The sequence below is a fragment of the Dermacentor andersoni genome, chromosome 7, assembly GCF_023375885.2.
Source record: "Dermacentor andersoni chromosome 7, qqDerAnde1_hic_scaffold, whole genome shotgun sequence".
Taxonomy (NCBI): domain Eukaryota; kingdom Metazoa; phylum Arthropoda; class Arachnida; order Ixodida; family Ixodidae; genus Dermacentor; species Dermacentor andersoni.
The window spans coordinates 163,395,293-163,417,157 of NC_092820.1; the positions used below are offsets into that span (position 1 = coordinate 163,395,293).

The following is a 21,865-nucleotide window of genomic DNA, read 5'->3' on the forward strand; positions in this document are numbered from 1 at the left end:
GCCCCGGCCAGCTGCTTGAGCAGGCTGAGCCGGTACATCTCGTAGCCGGACATGGGCGACAAGCGGTCGCCGCCCGAGGAACTCTTGCGCGACGCCGCTAGCGCCTTCTTGTACTCCCTGAGCGACATCTTCAGGAGGTTCAGGTTCGGCCCCGGGTCCGACGCGAAGGGCGCGAAGGGCGCGAAGGGTGGAGCCCAAGGTCCGAGGAGCGGGCACGTCGGCGGCTGCCTAGCCACTTTTCCGGGCGCCGGAGGCAGGAGACGGTCGAGAAACGGAGGGGGGCCTTCCGGAAGCGGCGCGTCGGGAAGTCGCGGTGCCGGCGGCACACGCTCGCCACTGTCGGGGGAAGCGATTTTGGCAGGAGCTCGGGGGAGGAACGGGTTGTCCTCCCTTGCAAGCACCACAGGACAAGGGGTAGCTGTACCGGAAAGGATGAAGGATCCTCGGGGGAGGACGCTAACACCTGGCGAAGCACTGTCCGAAGATAGCAAAGTATGTCACGGTACGTCGTCGCGGCGGTCTTGAAAGATGTTCGGCGAGTACCGAAAGCCAAAGCTGATGCCGACAGAGATCAAGTCGCGCACCGTCCAACGTCTCGAAGATCCCGAGTCGAGGTGCGCAGTAGGATCCACAGGTGATCTCGAAGGGCGGTTGGGAACTCAGCGTCCCATAGGTTTCGGACGCTTCACTTCGGCAAGTCCCATGGAGACAGGCGTAATCCTGGAAGTTGTGCGCAAGCTGGTTGGGTAAGTCCAATTCAAACACGGTGGTGTGCGTAGTCCGAGGTAGTCCAGTCAATCTAAGGTAACTTCTTGTTTTCAACGGCAGCTCCAAGGAGTAGCCCGGAAGGCCGATTCCAAAGACCTCCGTCTCCGCAGTCGCAGTAGATACGTGAGTCTGCCTGACGGCGCGAGAGCTGCGTTGTGATCGGGACGAGCGACGTCGGTATGCGCTACAGCTGGGCGCCGTTCCAGCTGACACGATCGACGCGCACCGGATGACTAAGTACGGATCGTCCCGTGGCGCAACGAGTTTTGTGACGCACGTCGAGTTCTGCGACGCGCGAGAACTATACCGGGACGCGTTGCGCGCGAGCGGGAAGCGCGTCGAACTCACGGAGAGGAAGAGTCCCAGCTTTGTCGAGCGGCTGTGTCGACATTCGGTGGATTCTGCCTATTAGGTCTTCTAGTGTCAGATGCGTTGCTAGCGCGACGTCTGCATGCACTAAGTTGAGCGAATAAAAGAAAAAAAGAAAGAAAAGAAATATTTTCGTAGACGTAGATGACGTTGTCAGGGGAGACTGCGGACTCTACAGACGCCAAATGCGCTTTAGACGATGACTATTGCAGAGGCGAGTGTCGCCCGTTGACAGAATAAGTGCTCTTGCTAAACACGAGAGCGGACAAGGTGAATGGCGGCTTTTTCCCTGAATCTTGAAATGGGCCGGCGAGGCCGCAGCTGACGACCTGTCCCGCCGACGTCGAGATCCCAGATTGTTGCGACGGGGTCCGCGACGGAAAGCCGAGGTGAAAAAGGAGTGCCTTCACCACGGAAAAGGGCTGCGCGGAACCACTGGCGACGAGTCACGACAACCACTTCCTCGCTGGCACATCACTCGGGCAAATTTCGTTCATCGAGGCGGCAACTTTCAAAAGCGGACGACTGCTGCGGCGACGGGCAGACGATAGGGCTCGCGGAGCCTGCGTCTCCTACCGGCGCTTTCGAGATTGGCGACTGCTAACGGGCGGCTTCGATGAAGCTCATTGGCTGGAGCAAAAACAAGTGCGGCAGCCGCCCAGAAGCGACGCGGGCGTGCGTGCGTGCTCGCGCACAACCGAGGTCAGGGACGGGTCCAGGGACAGTACGCGGCGCGTAGGAAAGCGCCGCAGGGCGGTAACGCTTCTCCGTCCCGGCAGGTTTCGTCACGAAGGCGGGCGGGCCCCGACGTTAGCAAAACAAGCCGTACACCACCGGCCGGCAGAAAAACAGCAGTCAGCAGCAGCTGCCTGGGTTTGTTGCGCGCACGTAGTACGGTTTAGTATCCACGACCGATCGGCGCCACGTCGAAAGCGCGTCTCGCGTTCCGTCCGCCGATACCGCGCTCTTTTTTTCCCCCTTGCGTCCCAAGGTCCCTCGTGTGCCGCGATGCTCGACACGCGAGGCGACCGAGGCGCCCTCTGCGATTGTACTCACGCGACGGCCGTGCGTGCGCGCGATCTAACGCCGAACGCTTCGCCGTCTGCAGGCCGCGGCGCATACGGCACGAACCCGGCGGATGCGGAGGAGGAAGCCAACGCTCTTGCGTCGCGGCAGGATTCACGCTAGACAGTAGAATCTGGGCGAGCGCGCATTCCTGTCGGTTCGCACGAGTGCAGCACGTCTACCTCCATACTGCCGTTATAGTTGACCTTCACTCTCCCGTCGGGCATGCGAATGCACGACGTGAAGATACTCACTATACAGGTTCCAATGAAAACACTGAACGGAAGCCACGCACAAATTGTTGGCAGACGTCGCCGTAGCAGACAACGCGCTGGAGCTCGCAGACGGACAGGCCGCCATCACATTGCGCTGACCAGTCGGGTTGCCCCCGGGGGACCAGCGATCTCGTCGGCCCCGACTGTGAACGGGTTTCACGTTCGCGACATTCGCGCGACGTTCGCCTACACAAGGCGGCACCGTAGCGGACGAGAGAGGCGGCGCCGGAGTAGCGGACGAGAGGCGGCGCCGTACGCGCCTTACCTATATGGTACTGCCGAGCGGGCTATACACGGAGGAACAACGCCGAACCGGCCCCGGACGCGTCTCCAGGTCGCTGAACGGAAACTCTGTGACTGGGCGCACGTCTGACCCGCAATCGCATGTTTCAGCGCTCGGCCGGGCAACGACATGGCAGCAAGAGGCATCGAATGCAAGGGACTATGAACATAGTATTCAAGTACGCCGATAAAGCGTGCGGATTGGTGTAAAGGTCAGCAGCGCAGTATACTGAGCGAACACAAACAAACAAACAAAATCCAAAAAAGAAGGAAGAAAAAAAGAAGAAAGAACGCACTATTTTGGTATCAATGTCGGTAATAAACACCGGTGTTCGAGGGCTGACGTAGGGTCAGCATTTCCTCTGACGCACAGCGGAGGAGGCACGGGTTGTCAGATAAGCAGACTAAACATACAGTGGAAATCGCCGCATTTCCGGTGCTGCTCATGTATGAGGCCGAACGCGTGCACTCGCAAAACTTGACAAACAAATCTCTCTCTCTCTCTCTCTCTCTCTCTATATATATATATATATATATATATATATATATATATAGACGTACAGCGCAATAAATACGCCTAATCTGAAATACCAGCGACACGCACAATCGTAGCCACGTTGCAGTAGCGTAAAAAACAAAACAAAGAAAATGATGAAATGATGAAAATGATTAATGAAAACACGATTACGGCTATTCTAAGTTAGTTTCAGAGAATAATTAGAAAAAAAGACAATAACTACCAGAAATATGCCATAGAAGGCTCTAAGAAAATCGGTAAACTATTTAAACACAGAAGAAAGAAAGAAAGAAAGAAAGAAAGAAAGAAAGAAAGAAAGAAAGAAAGAAAGAAAGCGCGTGCTGCAGCACACGTATATGCATGTGAGCATTGCCACAGATGATTCCATGTTTCAGCATCTCGTTTATTTGCACTCAATGCACGTAACACGCAACAGTGCACAGGCGAGAACAAGAACACGAATAAACAATTCTGCGCGCGTCTTTATGGCTAGAGGAAAGACCAAGCCCGAACCCTTCCTAGGTTTAGCGATCGCATCGAGCGAGCAAACGTTACAGGACGCTTCCGTATATGAGCAAGCCTCTGTTCAGTATGCTTAGGATATGTGCTTGGCCGAGACTGATGAGTGCAGCAAGTGTGTGTGTGTGTGTGTGTGTGTGTGTGTGTGTGTGTGTGTGTGTGTGTGTGTGAGAGAGAGAGAGAGAGAGAGAGAGAGAGAGAGAGAGAGAGAGAGAGAGAGAGAGAACGCGGTGAAGTTAACCAAGCGAGAGTCGACCCGTTTGCTACCCTACGCTGGAGGCAGGAGAAAGGGGAAGAGGACAGCCAACGCTGGCAAGAGTGCCACTAACACTGGAGGTGGAAGCAAGTGAACCTAACGGAACGTGGAGAATGTGTCAGGACGGCATCGTGGATTATCCCAAGAACAAGAAAGAAACTGAAGATGTAATCTGGCACATGCTTATATAAGATTAAGGGAGAGAGAAAGAGAAGGTTGTTAAAACGGCGACCTCGAATGCAAACAGGGAAAACAGTCTATAAAAGGAAGACGTACCGAAAACCGAGGGTGACAGATCAGTTCTGCGGAAGCCCGCAAGGTGATGGAAGTTCCATGAAAGAGAAAACTAATCCACACATGGAGTGTCTATATGCTTCAAGTTGAAGATCAATTCGCTCTGCGCTTCAGTTAGCCTCTTGGTTAGCTGAGATGCTAGATCGAATGCCCCAGAAAGGCGTTGTTCCTGGGTTTACTCCCGGCGACCATGTAGGACGAACTCTTATTTTTAAAATTATTTTTCCCCCAACTACGATGCCTTATTTTTCAGAAACCTTTATTGGTTTCCTTCGTAGCTTCGCGTTGCGGTCGGGTGGGTGACAGTTTTGCATTTCGAGAACAGTGGATGTGACATGTCTATATAATTGTGTTACTGCTCTTCATCGCCAATGCACAGCAAGAGCCGATAAGACGACGACTATGCTCAGCGCGCCCGCACCATGTCACCGTAGTCGGGAAGGGTCCGCACTCACGGACGGCTGGAAAAGACACGCCGAACGAAGCGCGGGGGGGGGGGGGGGGGGGGGGGGGTCGCAGGGCACTAGATTGATTGGCCGCGCACGACGCGACCAGGAAAGTGACCAGCCGACGTACTACGCAGTACAGCAGGCACGCCCGGGAATGTGAGCTTGCAGCCGCAACTCACCAAAGGCTGCATGCGGCGATCAGCGCGGGAGTGCGCCTCTGCATACGCACCTGTTTGTTTTGGGACTGTATCATTTTCTTTTCGCATATCATTTCTCCCGCCGAGTGGCACGATCTCTGTGACAGCGCCGCGACGCGGCTTCGAGAGAGCCGACGTGACGAAGGCCAGAAACACTGGAAGACGAGAGTCGACGTGACGAAATACGGCCACTCCGAACGCGAATAGCTTAGCCTATCGGGCGTCGAATTCACACGGCTGTCATTGGTGGACGTCTGAGAAGGGCTAACTAACCGCCTGGTACTCAGAGCAGTGGGATCCGGTCCGCACGAGTTGTTCTAAAAAAGCGACGGCCGCGGGCAGGCTGAAAGAGTGCTCTTCCACTCTATGCGTATCTATGCATACATTTTCTCAAAAGCATTCGCGCGTTGTGAATGGCGCAGCAGTGAACCGTTACCAACTCCCCCGAGCTGCTCATTGGGTCAGCGGCAACAGTGCGCAAGTTGCTGCTAATGTATGCACGCGTGCGTTGAGATAACGTCGTGTGAGGTTCCGGAAAGTGCGTGCCGGCCGACTCAGATCGCGCCCCTCTTGCGCCTCGTGGCCTGTAAGCTCGCCAGTGCCAGTGTGCACTAATGCTAGGACATTGTGCGGGCCAGTCGTAGACCGATGCTCCCAACGCGGACTCCTGATTGGTTGAATGCCTCGGCTGCAGGCTTACGCCACTTTCCTAAAGCGGAAGCGAATTAAACTGTAACGTATCTTCTGGATTGGGGAAAATAAAAGTAGAACTGCTTGACATTAATTAAGGTCAGTTAGGTTATCGCAGAAACAACAGATGTATCCGAATTTAGAAAGATTTTCGTTCGTTTATAGAAGCATTCGTCAGAGGTTAGGCGATACCGTAACTAATATGTTTGGATTTATGCACAACTGGCAAGACAGTGCTGTCATAGACCAAATTTTAAATCGCGAACCGCTCTATGAGTACAATATATATCTTGACAATGACCTTGATAATAAACAACCTGATAATAAAACCTTGAATAGAGCTGGATATAACTTGATAAAAAGACCTCGATAATAAACAAAAACCTTTCGTTCGGAAGTACGCTTTTCCACTGGCTCGTCTCCTTTGCTAACACAATATGTCCAACTTCACGATTGGATATAACACCTGATTTTACGAACATTTGAGGTGCAGGAACTTCTCTCCGGCCCCTGACGAGCACGCACGCTTAGAAGAATTTGAGGTGATTCGGCTGCACCAATCTGGACGCGCTGCAAGGCGGTCGAATTGCGTACCGACCACGCAATATCTATACAACGAGCTACCGCGACGCGCTCCTCCGGTATACCAGTTTCTTAGCTCTTCGCGCAATTGTTCTGGGATACCGTTTTAAAACGCCACCAGGAATCCACCGTTTGCTAGAGCTAGGCGCAGAGTAAGCGTATAACGACCGGGCAGGAAAAAAAAAAGGAAGATGGAGAGAGAGAGAGAGAGAGAGTAAAAAAATTTTTAAGTAAAATACGCCAGGGACGCCGAATGAGGTCAGCGCGCGCCTCTCGACCGGAACACAGAGCGGCTGAAGCTTTGGCGGCAACCCCGCACGTAAGTACGTAAGAACACGTAAGTGGTATAATGCACGGAACAGGCTCCGCGGTGGCATAACACAGGGAGCCTCCTTGAGAGCGACTGCGTCACAGGGGGCGCAATCGGCGGGAGGGCGCGTCCGATCGTCCCGGCTCCTGTCGCGCGCGATGAAGGCGGTGACGCAATCGTATCGTTTCATCGCGGGCTCGGCCGGTCTCGCTGGCGCCATGAACTCGATCTTGCGCCCATTTCCGGCCTTGCCTTCCTTCCTTTCTTTATTGCTCTATTCTCGGCGAATGCACTCTATCACTCTTAGACAAAATTACACCCTTTGGGTCGTATCTTGCCACACAACGACAATCGTCATCTGTCTTGTCCGCATTTCCTTTGTCTAACGCTGCGAACCCGGTACTTCCAAGTCACGAACGGCATGCGCGTTATCAGCATGGCAGAGCATTCTCGACAAGAAATTAGCGAGCGCAGCGTTTTCAAGAAAGAAAACGCAAGCAAGGCGGATGACGAGTATCGTTGTGCGGCAAATACACACGTCAAAGGGTGCAACTGTTTTTACAGTGTGGAGAAATACAAACGCTACAGATGGTTTGCATTGAGTCAACGTCGCCGCCATATTTTGGCGTATATACTATAGCACGCCGAGAGGCTGCGCAAACAAGAAACGTAATGCGTCGAGCGACAATCAATAACCGCGATAATCCGGCGAAAATACGGTGGCGGCGCGTCGAACGGCAAATCGATGTACGCGTGATAATGTGCTGCATGACGTCACCGTACAGCCGCCACGTCAGGGTATTATATCGCGGGGAGAAGCTACGTTCGTGACGTCACGTGAAAAGTATCTCATGCACGTGCGGCGCCTGACGGGTGTAAAACTATGAGAACGATTGCTGCTGGCGCTACAAAAAAATAAACAAGAACGGAAAGAAGACAGACACTCTCCCCCGTATGCCTGTTGTCGCAATGAACTGCACAGGAAAAACAACATTTTTTTAACTTATCAGCTTTCGTCGTCTTGACTAATCCCCACGTATATAGATACGCCATTTGCAATTTGCGTCACACCTAAATTAACATCCACGATGCGCTTTTCAGAAGGCCACGGGAGAAGAAAGCACTAGAGGCAAGCTGCCGCGCCGTGATGTTCACAGATTGCTCTCGGCAATTTATCACACGGTCAGCGAATGCCGCGATCGGCCTAAACTCGGCCTACGTGCGACGAAGAGAAATTTCGAAGGGGACACACTTGGCGATGTCATGGCGATACGTGTTATACTTTTGACGCAACGAGGCCTCCATCACTGTAACATCTGCTAAACGAAGCGAGATATAACTAGCAGTGGAAAACGAAATTCCTTCGAAATCATATTATAACCATTCCCTGCCCTGTGTAGAATTATGCTACATACACGCTCCAACTTTTCCTCTGCTACTGAATTCCGAATCGGCATAAGTTAAAACGCACACAGAAACAAAAAGGAAAAAAAAAAAGGAAAAGAAATAGAGAACCATAACGAGAAAAAAAAAAAAAGCCTCTTACACGTGATTACATCGGAGTCGGACGCTCAAGCACTCCGCATATATAGACGGTTTATACAATAGGCATGCATGGTGCATTTCCGTTTTGGAGCCGAAATGAGGTCCCTGTTACGAAAGCAAGTGAGGCCCTGGAAATTCAAGGACGTATTCGTGTCGCTCGACTCGGAGCCTCGAGTTCGGAGACCAACGGTCCTGCGAAAATCCCTCTTCGTGTGCCGGCTGAAATCAAGCCCACGTGTACACACGCGCGCGCGCCGGAAACAACGCACGCAGTGCGTGGGCGCAGTTCCGGGACTGCGCTAGAAGATTCTGCCGATGCGTGCCACGCGGTCTCAAAATTGTCACTCGCGACCGCACATCCATTCTTTTCCAGCTTCGTTTCCCTGCACTATAGCCGCGCAGGCATTTCCCGCACGGCGTCCTTGCCGACTAATGAAGGAAGAGACCGCCCGGCAGGCACAAGCCAGCGATGACAAAAACCGAGAAGCGAGAGAGAGAGACATGATTCGGCACCACCGACGTGCACCGCACGCCTTCGCAACGACGAGGCAGGCAGGCGGGCCCTTGCGACGGCTGCGGCGACGAAACAGGCGCGGCATGTCGCGGTGGGGTGAGACCGGAGGGCGCGGCGTCCGACGGCATCACCCGAGACGCCCGAGATGACGCCGAAGGAAGCGCCACTAAAGTATAAACCCCATGCAAGCGATCTTGCACGCGACAGCGACAAGCGACGCGATGGAGATGGCTGTCGCGTTCGCTCGTCGCCTACAAGTTGCACCCCATGCGAGCGATGACTTCGAGCGACGTCTCCCCAGTGTTGCCGGTATGAGAGCAGCAATATAGGCGCCGAAACTAGCATGACGCGTGCTTTATTAACTTAAGTTGATGTATTTTACTGTAAAAAGCAGCATAAAATATTTCTGAAAGTCTTGCAGTAGGTTCTTATCCTTGCACCTATAAAAATTCAATCGTTTGCTCGTTCCGTGCGACAATCGGAAGTACTGGAGTTATGTACATCCAGTTCCGGCTTTGCGCTATTGGCTAGTCGCTCATAGCACTTCCGGGCGACGAGCGACGAATTCTAGATTTGCAAAACCGAGCGATCGCGCGACAAGACCGAGCGATCTGTTCAAGCGACGGCCCGATCCGTCGCGCGAACCGGTCGCTCGTGGCTGTCGCGCACGAAATCGCGCTAATGGGGTTTAGCCTTAAAACGGCACCACGTGCCGCTGACGTCACGCCGCAGCGCGCGCGCTGCAGCCGCCTTTTCCCTCGGCCTCGTGTATCGTCCCATGCACACGACGCTTCGGCGCGAACGGCGTCTTTCCTTTCTTTAGATCACTATTATCATCACCGTCAGACTTGGAACTCCGAACGTGCAAGACGCGTTTTAACGCGATAGCGTTAAGGATCCCGCGTCGCAGATAATCCGGCGTCGGCGCCGTCTTCAGATGGGAAGAGGACTTGGCACCCGGAGGTGCCGCGTCCCAGAGCTTACATGTATACTCGTCAACCCGGCATGATTCGGTACATTGACCACCGACGCTCCCCCTCTAGCCGGGCTGATTGGGCGGGAGGCTTTGGTCGTTTCGGCGAAGAGCCCATTTCGAACAAAACTCCTAACCAGGCACACACAACCACTCCTCTAACACCAAGGTTGCTCATACGTTGTCGCTTATTCTTTACAAAGTTATTCGTCGGAATTTAGAGAACGGCAACCCACAAACAAATGTAATGGAAGAAAACGCCGACAGCGCATGTCGTTTATGTTAGCTCTTCTCAGACTGAAGCAATAAAAGTGCGAAACAATAACAGGAGCTCGACCCACTCAAGGGGCCGCGTTTCTACCAGAAAGCTTCCCTTCGTGCATAGCGCTCGCAGCCAGCGTTTCCCGGTAAGCGTTGCGGTTACACGAGCTGCAGTTGACGGGAAGCATAAAAACAGCAAGGGATCTTTGAACGCTGTCGCGCTCCACTTTTAAATTTAGGCGAAGCTTAAGCGTCCTCCAAATTTTTCAGCGGCGTGAGGATGCGCGATGGAATAGGCGAAAAAAAAAAATTAACTCCGGGAAGAAGACCGAGCTCCGACGAATTTGCCATATCAGTGAACTTAACTGGACTGAATGCCTCGGTTTGTGCTACGTGCCGCTATAACCGGAAGCCGCGCGCGCACCCACCCCCTGCAGTTGTGCTCCTGCGCCGCGCAGCGAAGAGTCCTACCGCGCTATCTCGGGGCCTGATATATTTGTCGAACGATTCCCGAAAGCATATAGTTAACCAAATACACCAGTAACAAGTCTGTATACGGACCTTTATCTATAGGGAGAGATACTTAATCATGCTCCTGTATGCCTTCCTGCACTTAATGTCTACCGCACATATACGCCATGCACCCCCCCCCCCCCCCCCACACACACACACACATTTTGGTGTGGTTGCTTGCAGAGAGAAAAAACAAATAATTAAGTCCTTCAGCTCACATAATACATACTGACGTCTGCAGGTGGCCCAAACAAACAATCTGGCACCGCGCCTCTCCTCACCCCCAGCTTTAATTGGCGCGCGGGAGGAGCACGCGGAAGCGCTCTCGGTTACGTACGCCGCGTCCTGTTTTGCATGACGTAATTAAGGAACCCCCGAGCGCTGAGAGGCCGCAGGCGTCTTGCGGAGGCGTCACGCGAACAATAGGAAACGGAGAGACGGCGGGGGCGCGATCGAGGCAGGGAGGGAGCACTGATTGGGAGCGTTTGGGCGCGCGCCGTCATGCGCCGTGATTAATGCGGCGCCCGCGCGATGCCGACGTGCGGTGCGACCACTCCGTGGGTGCGACCGACTGCAGAGCCGTTCTTCGATGCCCCGTTGCGAGAGCGCTAACGAAGAACGACGGCGCGGGTGGGCTCGAGGCGTGATTTGTGGATCGAGAAGGCCTTGGCCGCCGCAGGAGTGCGCGGCCATTTTGTTGGGCTAACAGGCGGTATAATATATCGCCGCTTTAACCCGGCACCTAAACCAGATTGATAGTTTATACGCTGTTTATCGCGCGGTAATCGGTGAATCCGAGCGAAGAGGTGTATACAACCAGTGCCGGAACGCCGATTGGTTGGGGATGATCGACGGGAAGCGCCTGCCTGTATAGGCACAATGTGTCGCTCTCTTGAGCGTGCGTTCGACGAGCTAGCGTATTCGTGGTGTTTCTGTTTCGCACGAACTGCGGACGACGGTGAAGCTTGTTGTACGAAATTTGCACTGCTGCTTTATTTAACCAGTTTTAATGCGACGCAATACCGATAGGAGGTGCAGCGAACAACTTTTCCTGCGCTTCCTCCTAAACTCGGCGACGGCATCAACAGCGTTCGTTCTCTGGTAATATGCTGCTTTCTTCATGAACTCTCATGTTCTAACTTATAGAGCGACGCACCATTCTCCTTTAGGTCGCTCGATGTGGTGTTCTCGATCTTATGCGTTTATACAGCCTGCAAGTACACCCATTCCAGTGGTAAGTTCTGGCAGGAAACTGAATACGAGTCTCCAATGATGTTGGTAAGTTTATATTCACTACCTGACAGTACTTTACGGCTAATTTGCTTAAATCTGGCTAATCGGACGTTAAGCTCACGGTAAACGAGTTTAGTACGTAGTCATTGAATGCGGGCCCCATGCGCTGCAGAAACACTACGAAACCATGCATGGCTTTTCAGCGTTTATCGTGCTATACAGGCGTTGCGAAGTACAGAGCGAGATTTACGCGACCTAACTGATTTCTTACGTGATCGTTTGCTCCGTCTATTAAGTTGAGTTTATTGAATATCACCGCCTTCAATTACCCTTCGCAAACGGCTTCGCGGGAGGATTCGATGGATAGCTTTACATTATAATGGTAAGCGTAAAAGGACTACATATAGCAAAGCAGCGGCGAATTGGCCTCATTTGTAGAGCATGCAGGAAATAATCGTCCCGAGGCAGCGAGTCACTTCTGCGACACGCGTGATTCATACGCTCGCTTCTTTGCCACAGAAAAGACGTCACACACGTATAATTCCGAGCAATCCCCTTCCCCCCCCCCCCCCCCCCAATCTCCGTGCATGGAAAATCCCGGTTAACTCCCCATTGGCACGGACACTTAGCCGATGCACGTGACCAATAACGACCGAGGCCGCTGATGGTGCCCCAACCACGTGAGAAGAGCGGCAATAAGCGCAGCTCAGCACGCATTGCAACCTGATTGCTTAATGATAACATCAGAGCTGACTAGAAAGGGTACACATGGACTACGGAAGCAGATGTCGAGTTCGAAAGATAAGATTGTGCTATATCATATTTGCCCATTTTTGCCGCATTATCGCGGAGGAACAATTTGCAGAAACTACTGATTAGCTCAATTGGGCGCGCCTTCTCAAAGCAAACGAAAACCTGAAAGTAAAAAAAAAAGTAAAATTACAAAAAATAAAAACAAACAAAGTGCTTACGTCCAGAACGCTCGTGCTTTCTATCGCGACTCCAAAACACTGTCTAATGTTTGTGTCAGGCAGGCGGTCAAGGTCTTGTACCTTTATCTTTCCGTTTATAAGGCTGCTGCGATTTCTCGAAGGCAACCGGACTGAGAGACCGTCAGTGACACAGAGCTGCGAGTTTTTATAACGTCGGCAGCATCCGGTGCCACGCCAACTATGGCGACCTTCTCTCAACATTTTCGTCACTTTTCCCCTTCCCCCATTGCTGGGTTGCAAACCGGACGCAGTCCGTGGTTGACCTCCCTGCCTTTCATTTATCATTTTTCTATCTCCTTTCCAAGCGCCCCATGCGATGTATACCACTGCCGTTCTGATCGAGTAAGTCGCTGTCTGGTCGCAGTTATGAAAGCAATGCGTACCGGAAAGAATGCTCGCATGCGCCGACGCGCAAACTGACGTCCGTGGTTGGCATTCGGCATTCGTGAGCGACTGATTAGGGCCGTTACGACGTTTGATCACGCAGCGTCTAATCAACTTTCCCCTACAATGTTCTCGTATAAGGCCAAGTTCTATAATGCGAACAACGAGGCCTTCGGAACCGGTTAAGGAACGGCGCTGGGCATCTTTAGAAATTCTTACCGTTGCGCCACTCGCCAAAGTCCTTGGGTTGTTGTAACATCGCATTTACGTATATCCAATCACCATATATACAATCAAGCGCCCGATAGCTTCGGTCCTGGTGTCCTCCCCGAGGGAAGGTGCCGCGAACGGACGTTCCCCGCTGACGTATACGTCAAGTCGAGAGCAGACACGACTACCAAGTGGCCGCCCGCGCAACCTCACATAAGTGCGTACGAGGAAGTTGCGAGAGCGCAGGGCATCCCTATATATACTGCGCGATGACAATCGTGCCCCACCAGCCTCCCGGAACCAATCGCGCCGTCCATCTCCAATCTCTTGCCAAGACGACGACCATCACGCGCAGACATTTCGTCGCCGATTAGGGAGACGTGAGCTGCATCCCAAAAACGACCGCGGGCGTATATGTACGCATACCCGGCGACTCGTTATATACATATACAGTACATTGCCATGCTGCGCCAGTGGAGCCACCGAATTCATTTGCGCCGCATACGAGCGGCGTTGTTTCTTAGCGTGCTGGAATCGGACCAAGTCGAATCGGGTTGAAGAGCGTTGAACGCCCCAAAGCTATATACAACACGGGGCTTGAATTGAGAGACGCCGGTATAGAGGACACCAGAATGGCTCGCGACCTTCATTCTGACCACCCGGGGTTCTTTGAAATGCATCTAAACCACGGTGCGCAAGTTTTTTCTTTTTTTTTTTCTCTTGTAAAAATGCAGTCTCCGCGGCCAGAAACCGAACCCGCGACCTCGCGCGTGCTTTGCAGTGCGCAGTTCGAAGCCAAAAGGACGAAGTTTAGTCAAAATCCAAGACATTGCCCATCATTCCCACGCTGGCTGCATGGAGGACCGGCATGTTTGCAGCTCCCGTAGACGCTATAGCTCTTACCTCTTTCCCCAGTGTAGGGTAGCAAACTGGATGTTTGTCCTCCGGTTAACCTCCCCGCTTTTCGAATCTCGCGTACAATACGGCTACAACCACGAGCATGGGTGCGTTTCTTTTCTTATTTTTTTCCTGCGTTTGCAGCTTCAATCTGCAGCATACCCGCGCTGTACAAGTGGATCGGGTATACCGCGCTATAAGCTGTAAGCAAACTTCCCCACAAGTAATCGCGCGTTCATAGGAGGAGTGGGGGAGCTACTCGTGTCGCGTCGTCGGATGATATTGATCGATACCTACCGCGGTATATAGCTAAGTGGTTATGACGTTGCGCTGCTGAGCTTAAGGTAGCGGGTGCAGTCGCGGCCACGGTGACCGCGCTTCAATGGGCGGCGAAGTGCAACAACGCTCGTCTACTTCCGTTTATGTGAACATTTAAAAAACCCAATGTGGTCAAAATTGATCCGGAGTGCCCCACTACGGCGTCTCTCATGTGTTTTGGTACGCGAAGTTTCATTTTTTTTTCTTGTAAACATTCATCGAAGTGCGCGCGCCAGATAGGCACTCGGCGTCGTAGACCGCATACAAGGCGTCTCGTAGAGCATATACTGTTGCGGCAGGTAACCTCCTGCCGGCGACGAGAAAGCTGCCCCTCTCTCTCTCTCTCTCTCTCTCTCTCTCTCTCTCTCTCTCTCTCTCTCTCTCCTTGCATACCTGCTCCTCCGAGGCTGTGACCTAGGAAATGACGTAGATGAAAAGTGGCGTCGCCCCGGTCGCACTCCGTCGAAGGCGTAGCGCAGAAATAGGTCCATGACGCAAGTAGGCTATACAGCGCGGGTGTCACTGTCCTCGAGCCGGTCGAGGTTTCTTAAACGCGCATTAATTCTTCCTCTTCCTTCCCCCCCCCCCCCCCACCCTCATTTATTTGCGCCACGCGGAAGTATACACACCAACACCGTATCGTATACATACTACATAGGCGCTTTGGAATGGAAAGTGGCACGTACAGCATGCTGTAAATTCTCTTTGAAAGCGCTTCGCAACTACGGCTGCCGGCTCGGTGGCCACGCTATGCAGCTAATCACGACGCCGTTGGTTCGGTTGCCCCGTCAACGGAGGCCGCACTTGCGCAGTGAAAAAAAAAAAAGCGAGAACGTGAAGGCAGCTGCACAGTGCACTCGAGAAGTCAGTGTATATGTGTATGCACTAACTGACTATACCGTCGACAAGTCAGTCGCGCCTCCATCGCTTCAATAGTTCAAGCACGCAATAACACGAAAGGGGGTGCCTCCCGCCACTCTGCACCGTGCACGAAACCGTCGAATGAGTAAGCACGGGTAAGCGGCGAGCAAATGTGCAGGACGAGAGGTAACCATGGGCAATGAATTTCAACTTGCGGGGAATCTCGCCAACTTGGAATATGCCGGGCGACTTGGAATATGCGTTCGCAGCTAAGCCATAGTTATCGTGGGCAGTCGGTGTTTACGAGGGAAGAGTTCGAAGTCTACTACGCGAGTGAATGTGACCTCTGGAGAGAGCGCAGCGAGCCAGGCGGCGCAAAAGAGAGAGAGAGTGAACTTTAATGAGCACCAGCAGTTCAGTCGGCTGGGCCTAGGCCTCCCACGATGGGACGTGGAGGTCTTGCCTCTTCGCCGCTTCGTAGGCCTGCTGGGTCGCCCAGAGTTGGTCGTCGAGATGGGAGCTGCGCAGGGCGGCGTGCAGGGCGGCGTGCGCAGGCGGCATGAGCAATTTTTCTTTTCAGGGATGCAGCCGCGGTCGTATCAGGAAGCCGAACCGCAGACCTCCGGGAGCCCGCAAAGGGAGTGCCCTGAACACCATCTTGCTTTCTTAAATTGCTGAGCGCCGAATACAAGGCTCTCACCTTGTATTCGCACTGTTCTTTCATTAATGCACATTAATTTCGACTTGTTGGTGCATTGTACTCTCTGTACAGAACAGCCAGCTATACCTAGCTATAAGAGTTATCGGTTTATGTAATTCGTGCTGCCTTCTTTAGCGTCGACACAGACAAGTTTGGGTCGATCTGAGTGCTCAACTAACACGCCGCAGACCCTTTGCGGGTCGAGTGTTGGCTGCTTTCCCGAGGAAGGCGGATTCAACTGCACTCCCAGGGCAGGCTTGTCGTACGGTGACGCCTTCATTTTAGTACCGTGTCAATCCAACTGGCTGCCAGAGTAATCCAAAGCATATAAGGACAGTAAAACGATAACGAATAACGATAAGGAAGCGAGAGCCCGCACACGTGCGGTCATTAGAGGGTGCATTTGCAGAGTCCTTCTCCAGCTGAGGCATATATATAAGACAGCTCGTTGATAGGCGCCGTGCAAGGCTGTCTGATTGCAGGGGGGGGGGGGGGGGGGGCTCCAATCTCGCCTCTCGCAGCCACCATACAACACGAAGCGCCCAGCGACAGCGCGCGTTAGCCGGACCAATTGTTGCATCACCAGCGCCGCGCTGACAGCACAATGAGAGATTGCGCGCGTGTCGCACGGGGAGTTAAATTGCGTGCGGAAAAAACCGGCTAACCTGGCAAACGCAGAGATATGCGCAGGCAGTCAACCGTACACGTGTTCCTGACCGATTACGGACCTCATAACTGCCTTGACTCGATCTAAATCACCCCCTCCTGCGCCCCCCCCCCCCCCCCCCCCCCACCGCCTGAAAACGTTTTTTGCCTTCTCTCTACCGTTGAACGAGTTGAAAATGGAGCCCTTAGATTTTGGCGCGGCTATATCGTTCGAAAAAGGAAAAGAAGAGAAATTAGGGTAAGGCTGCTCGCGATCGAAGGATATCGATCTGCAGCGAAAAGATTGCGGGTTAAGGTCGCGACTCTGATACTGAACATCTCGCTTCGAAGGCACATCCTGTCGCTTGAAGGTATGCGAACGTTCTGAGAAGTCAGGAACAGTCTTAATATACACGAAAGGACGCGGCGGGATTAACATGCTCTTGAGTCTCGGGTCAAGTCAATGCACAGACATACTATATATATATAGCCAACGTGAGAAAGCTCCTTTCTCATGTTGGCTGTGGTTTTCGCCCCGCGACATTCGTGCATTTACAGTTCTCCCTAAACACTGAGATAGATCGTGCTCCCTTTTCCTACAACTGTAAGTGACTTCCGTGGTGACTGCACAACTTGCCCCACCCTCTTCTACACCCCACTCCCCCGCCGAATTCATCTCTCTCTCTCTCTCTCTCTCTCTCACACACACACACACACACACACGCACACACACACACACACACACGCACGCACACACACACACACACGCACGCACGCACAAATGATGATGAAGAAAAGCTCGGCATTCCGCAACGCTTTATCGTGCACCCCCGTCCTGTCACCGCTGTGCCAAAGCAAGGTGTCACGCAAGCGTTTGTCGCTTATCGAGAGGCCACTCGAAACGTCCCCGGTCCAACGTTTCTGACCACCTCCTCAGCGCGTCGTCTGTGCGCGCACGCACAGTCAGAGGTACTCGAGATCGCAAAATGGCCGTCATTCGGTGTGCACCCCTCTCAAGTGCGTGTCCACCATATCGCGCTTTTCCTCTCCCGTAACTCTTAAAACCATGGATGATAACGACAATAATAATGATAAAAAAAAAGAAAGCCATTTCGTCGCGCTACGTGATACTATAATCCTAATTCGATTTACGCGCGTGCTTCAACTTTGGCGAATCGTGAGCCGAGAAATTACGACACGGGGAGGAATAATTGGGAAATCAACTTTCCGAAGCACGCGCGCGCTATATCGCATCGGCGCAGATGGCTAAACGACGCCGGGCCTGGAGGCGGCCGGTTGAATGTATATAGTTTCTGATGGATGATAATTTCTAGCGCGGCAGTTAAATGCGCCTTGAGCTCATCTACGTGAATTACGACATCGTCGCCCCATTACCGACGATCCATCTATAAACTCACCGGGCGCTGCCAACGTTGTACATACGCCGAGCTGCTGGCGCGGAATTTCTATCGCTGCCTCACTTCTCATGCATGTGCAATGCTCATAGATGACGACGGAAGAGATGCATTAGGAACGAAATTGCCGCGATTTCTCGCTACCTCTGCGTGAGTAAGAACATTGAGCCATGTTGAAATATGTATGTACAGGCATATTGCACAGTATGTATGTATGTATGCATGTATGTATGCATGTATGTATGCATGTATGTATGCATGTATGTATGCATGTATGTATGTATGTATGTATGCATGTATGCATGCATGTATGTATGTATGTATGTATGTGTGCATGTATGTATGTATGTATGTATGTATGTATGTATGTATGTATGTATGTATGTATGCATGTATGTGTGCATGTATGTATGTATGTATGTATGTATGTATGTATGTATGTATGTATGTATGTATGTACCATAGTGCTAACACGTCAACACTCAAGAGGCCACGGACTCGGTCACCGGTGGGAGTCAAGCTCGCGCGATATGAACAAGCTAGTCATACTTCGCGGAGCTATCTCGTCACTATAGGGATCCACTTCTCAATGGAAGTGCTCCGCGAAACAAAAACGAACCAGAAGCAGCCGACGTACGACACTGTTTGGGCATCCAGATTTACATGTGCCCGGACGCATCGGGACGCCGCTCCGAGTAGATCGACTCCGAGGCGCCGCGATTCAATGACGCTGCCTGGCGCCTCGTCCCGGTCCGCGCATACAACCGAAATCGGCGATTTGGCTCCTATACAGAGGGCGAACTCCTCTCGTGGCGTCATGGAAAGCGCGGCTTCCGACGTACGCCGAATTCGCATGCGTAATAGGCGAACGACACCGAAGCTCATCGCGCGTATATATCCTGGATCCTTGGACTTGGCCAGCATATATACGCATTGCACGCACGATGTATACATAGTGGAGTGTTCTAGACTAGGGGACGCAAGCGTCTCGCGTACGCAAGAACTAGGGGCGCCGGTACTGCGCATGCGCAGACTGTGACGTAGGGATCTGCGCATGCGCAGTGCCGTGGCCACTAGTTCTTGCGTACGCAAGCCGCTTGCGTCCCCTAGTTTAGACCACTCTAGTGATACGTAGTCAAAAGGGTCGGTAGAAATGCTGTAGAATGTATTTTTTCTTCTTTTTTTCTTGTCTCGTTAGCGCGGCGTCACCTGCAGATGACGCACGGCCACGCTAACAGCCAACGGGTGCAAGAGTTGCCTCGATTTGGACAACAGATTGCGGCCCAGGACGAGCGGCACATTTGAATGCCGAGTGCAGCGGTATATTATGCAGGGTGTCCCAGCTAACTTGAGCGAGAGTTTAAAAATACGCGAATGCCACGTATAGCTGGACTGAACCAAGGTAATGTCGTTCGCCGTCGTTTAGAGATACTATAACTTTTTTTGCATTCCGCCTAATTGCATAGCTAGTCTTAATTAATTAGTGAACTCTTCGAATATTATCATTTGATGAAAAGAGTCAATGAGGAAATTGTGGAACAGCAAAAAATTCCCGATACAGCTTTCTGTTGCTCAATACGTGCTACATAAAAGTATTTTTCCGAACGTGAAGGAAGCCAGCAAATGCACGCAAAATTGCCGCGCGACTGGCCGCTCGAGGCACTTATAATATCTGAGAAGTTTACTAATTAATTAAGACTAATGATCTAATTAGGCGGAATAAAAAAAATAATGGCATCTCCAAGCGACAGCAAACAGCATTACCTTGGTTCTGCCCAGCTACGTGGCATTCGCATGTTTTTTTTTTTTAAGTTTGGCTAAAGTTAGCTGGGATATAGTTCAGCTGAAGGGAGAACGCCTGCTATAACGCCCGCTGTAACGATATCACAACGTGGATCTTAAGTGAGACAAAAGTGGAATTGAAGCATACGAACGCTATCTCGTTGATCGTTCTCCAGACGGCGATACATCCACGCAGCCGTGTCCGTATACGCCCCTTTGTTTCGGTAAGAGCACAACGAAGGAGTCATGTGTGGCGCAGTCGGGGTGAATTACAAAGAGCTCCAGATCTCGCGTGGACGCAGATATGAAGACGATCAGGACTGGCGAAACGGGTATTGTCAAGGCACGTGCTCCTTTAAGTCGGGCGGGCTACCTATATAGCGACCACTCAGAACACACCACCCATGGACCCGTATATATATATATATATATATATATATATATATATATATATATATATATATGGAAGCTCGCGCTACACGTACGCTGGCTAGATGTATACTCGCAGATTAACGCAGAGCATTGCCATTGTCCCGTGGTGGAATTTAAATGCTTGTTTGCCTAGACAAGTCGAGTAAAGACATTCGAAATAAACTGACGACGGCTATTAAAAACATCAGCTTATAGAGCGGTATGCAAGCGAGCACACCTTATTTCCGCTTCACTATATTTCGCAGATACAAGCTAAGAAAACTGCGTGAAATTAAGCCACGTAGCTGCTCGTCGCGTATGATGCCGGCACGATATTGCGCAGACACAAATAATAATAATAATAATAATAATAATAATAATAATAATAATAATAATAATAATAATAATAATAATAATAATAATAATAATAATAATCACGCCATTCAACAAAAATATTTGTCCACCCGATAAGACTGTTCCCGTCTCTGCGCGAGATAGCACGACGGACGAACCAGCAAAACTATTGTGAGTAGAGATTGAGAGGGGGAAGGGGCAGGATAATGGGGGGGGGGGGGGAAGGCGCACGATGCCGAGACAATCGGTAGAAGCCCACCTGAAGGACGCAGGCGGTCGGCGAGGCCTTCTTGGCGGCGCGGCAGGCGGACTCGTAGCACCTCGTCATCCAATCCATGACCCGGCCGAGGCAGGCCCGCGCGCGGAGTTCGGCGAGGTACTCTCGGCAGCACAGCGCGCAACAACTCATGGGGCCCGCACAGTGGGTATATGCGCTCTCGGGGCGGGAAAGCGCGCGACACACACGCACGCGCTTCGGCGTGGCGCAGTCGGAAGCCGCCGCACGACGAACAAACGGCGCCGAGAAGGACGACGACGACGCCTCTCCGAAAGGGGTCACAGTCACTGGACGGGAGGTCAACCTCTGCTTTGACACGTTCCGCTCGTGCGCTGCTCTCCGCGGGAGCTTCTCGGGCCGTAATGAATATCCGGCTCGCACTGCGGCGTCCGAGGAAGGGGGAGTAATTGGGGAAAGGAGGAGGCGCCGGAGAGGAAGAGGCGATGGCCGCTGTTAATACACGCGGCACTCCCCGTAATCGGCGACGGGACAACAGCGGAGGTGCTCCCGAGCAGTGCGCCGACGTCCTTATCGAGATCGCGGCCACCACCGGAACGCAGCCGGGCCAGCAGTGACGCACGGCGGGACCCTCGATAAATCGGGCGGCCGAGAGGGGTATACAGGCGCGCATCCGCGGAGGCAACGTTGGTAGAGGTCGGTCGGTCGACTTCCTCCTTGCCCAGGCGTTCCCGTTGCAACACGAGCTGCCTGCCTGACGGCGACGAGAGGACGCGACGGGCACGCAAGGAGGAGGGGAGGGAGGGGAGCAAGCGGGTCCGGGTCGAAGAGCATCCGCAACGAACAACGAGCACGCGGTCAAGAAAACGGAGCTACGGGGCGACGGACGGGGACGTCGCGGAAGCGCCTCTCCCAGACTTTCCAGCCACCGCTGCAACGCAAGAAGGGGACCATAAAGCGTTGTTTTCAATCGAGAGGTCCGGCGGAATAGCGACCCGACACATCGTCACGAGCTGGTGCCTATACGACCGGATGTACCCCGACGCAAC

The 21,865-nt window shown here is 52.5% G+C and overlaps 1 protein-coding gene across 1 annotated transcript in view; it reads right to left on the reverse strand.

Annotated features, from left to right (window-relative positions):
* The window catches only part of LOC126533113 (inositol-trisphosphate 3-kinase B-like), a 256,065-nt gene that overhangs the window by 39,219 nt on the left and 194,981 nt on the right, over positions 1 to 21,865 (reverse strand). The window lies entirely within an intron of this gene.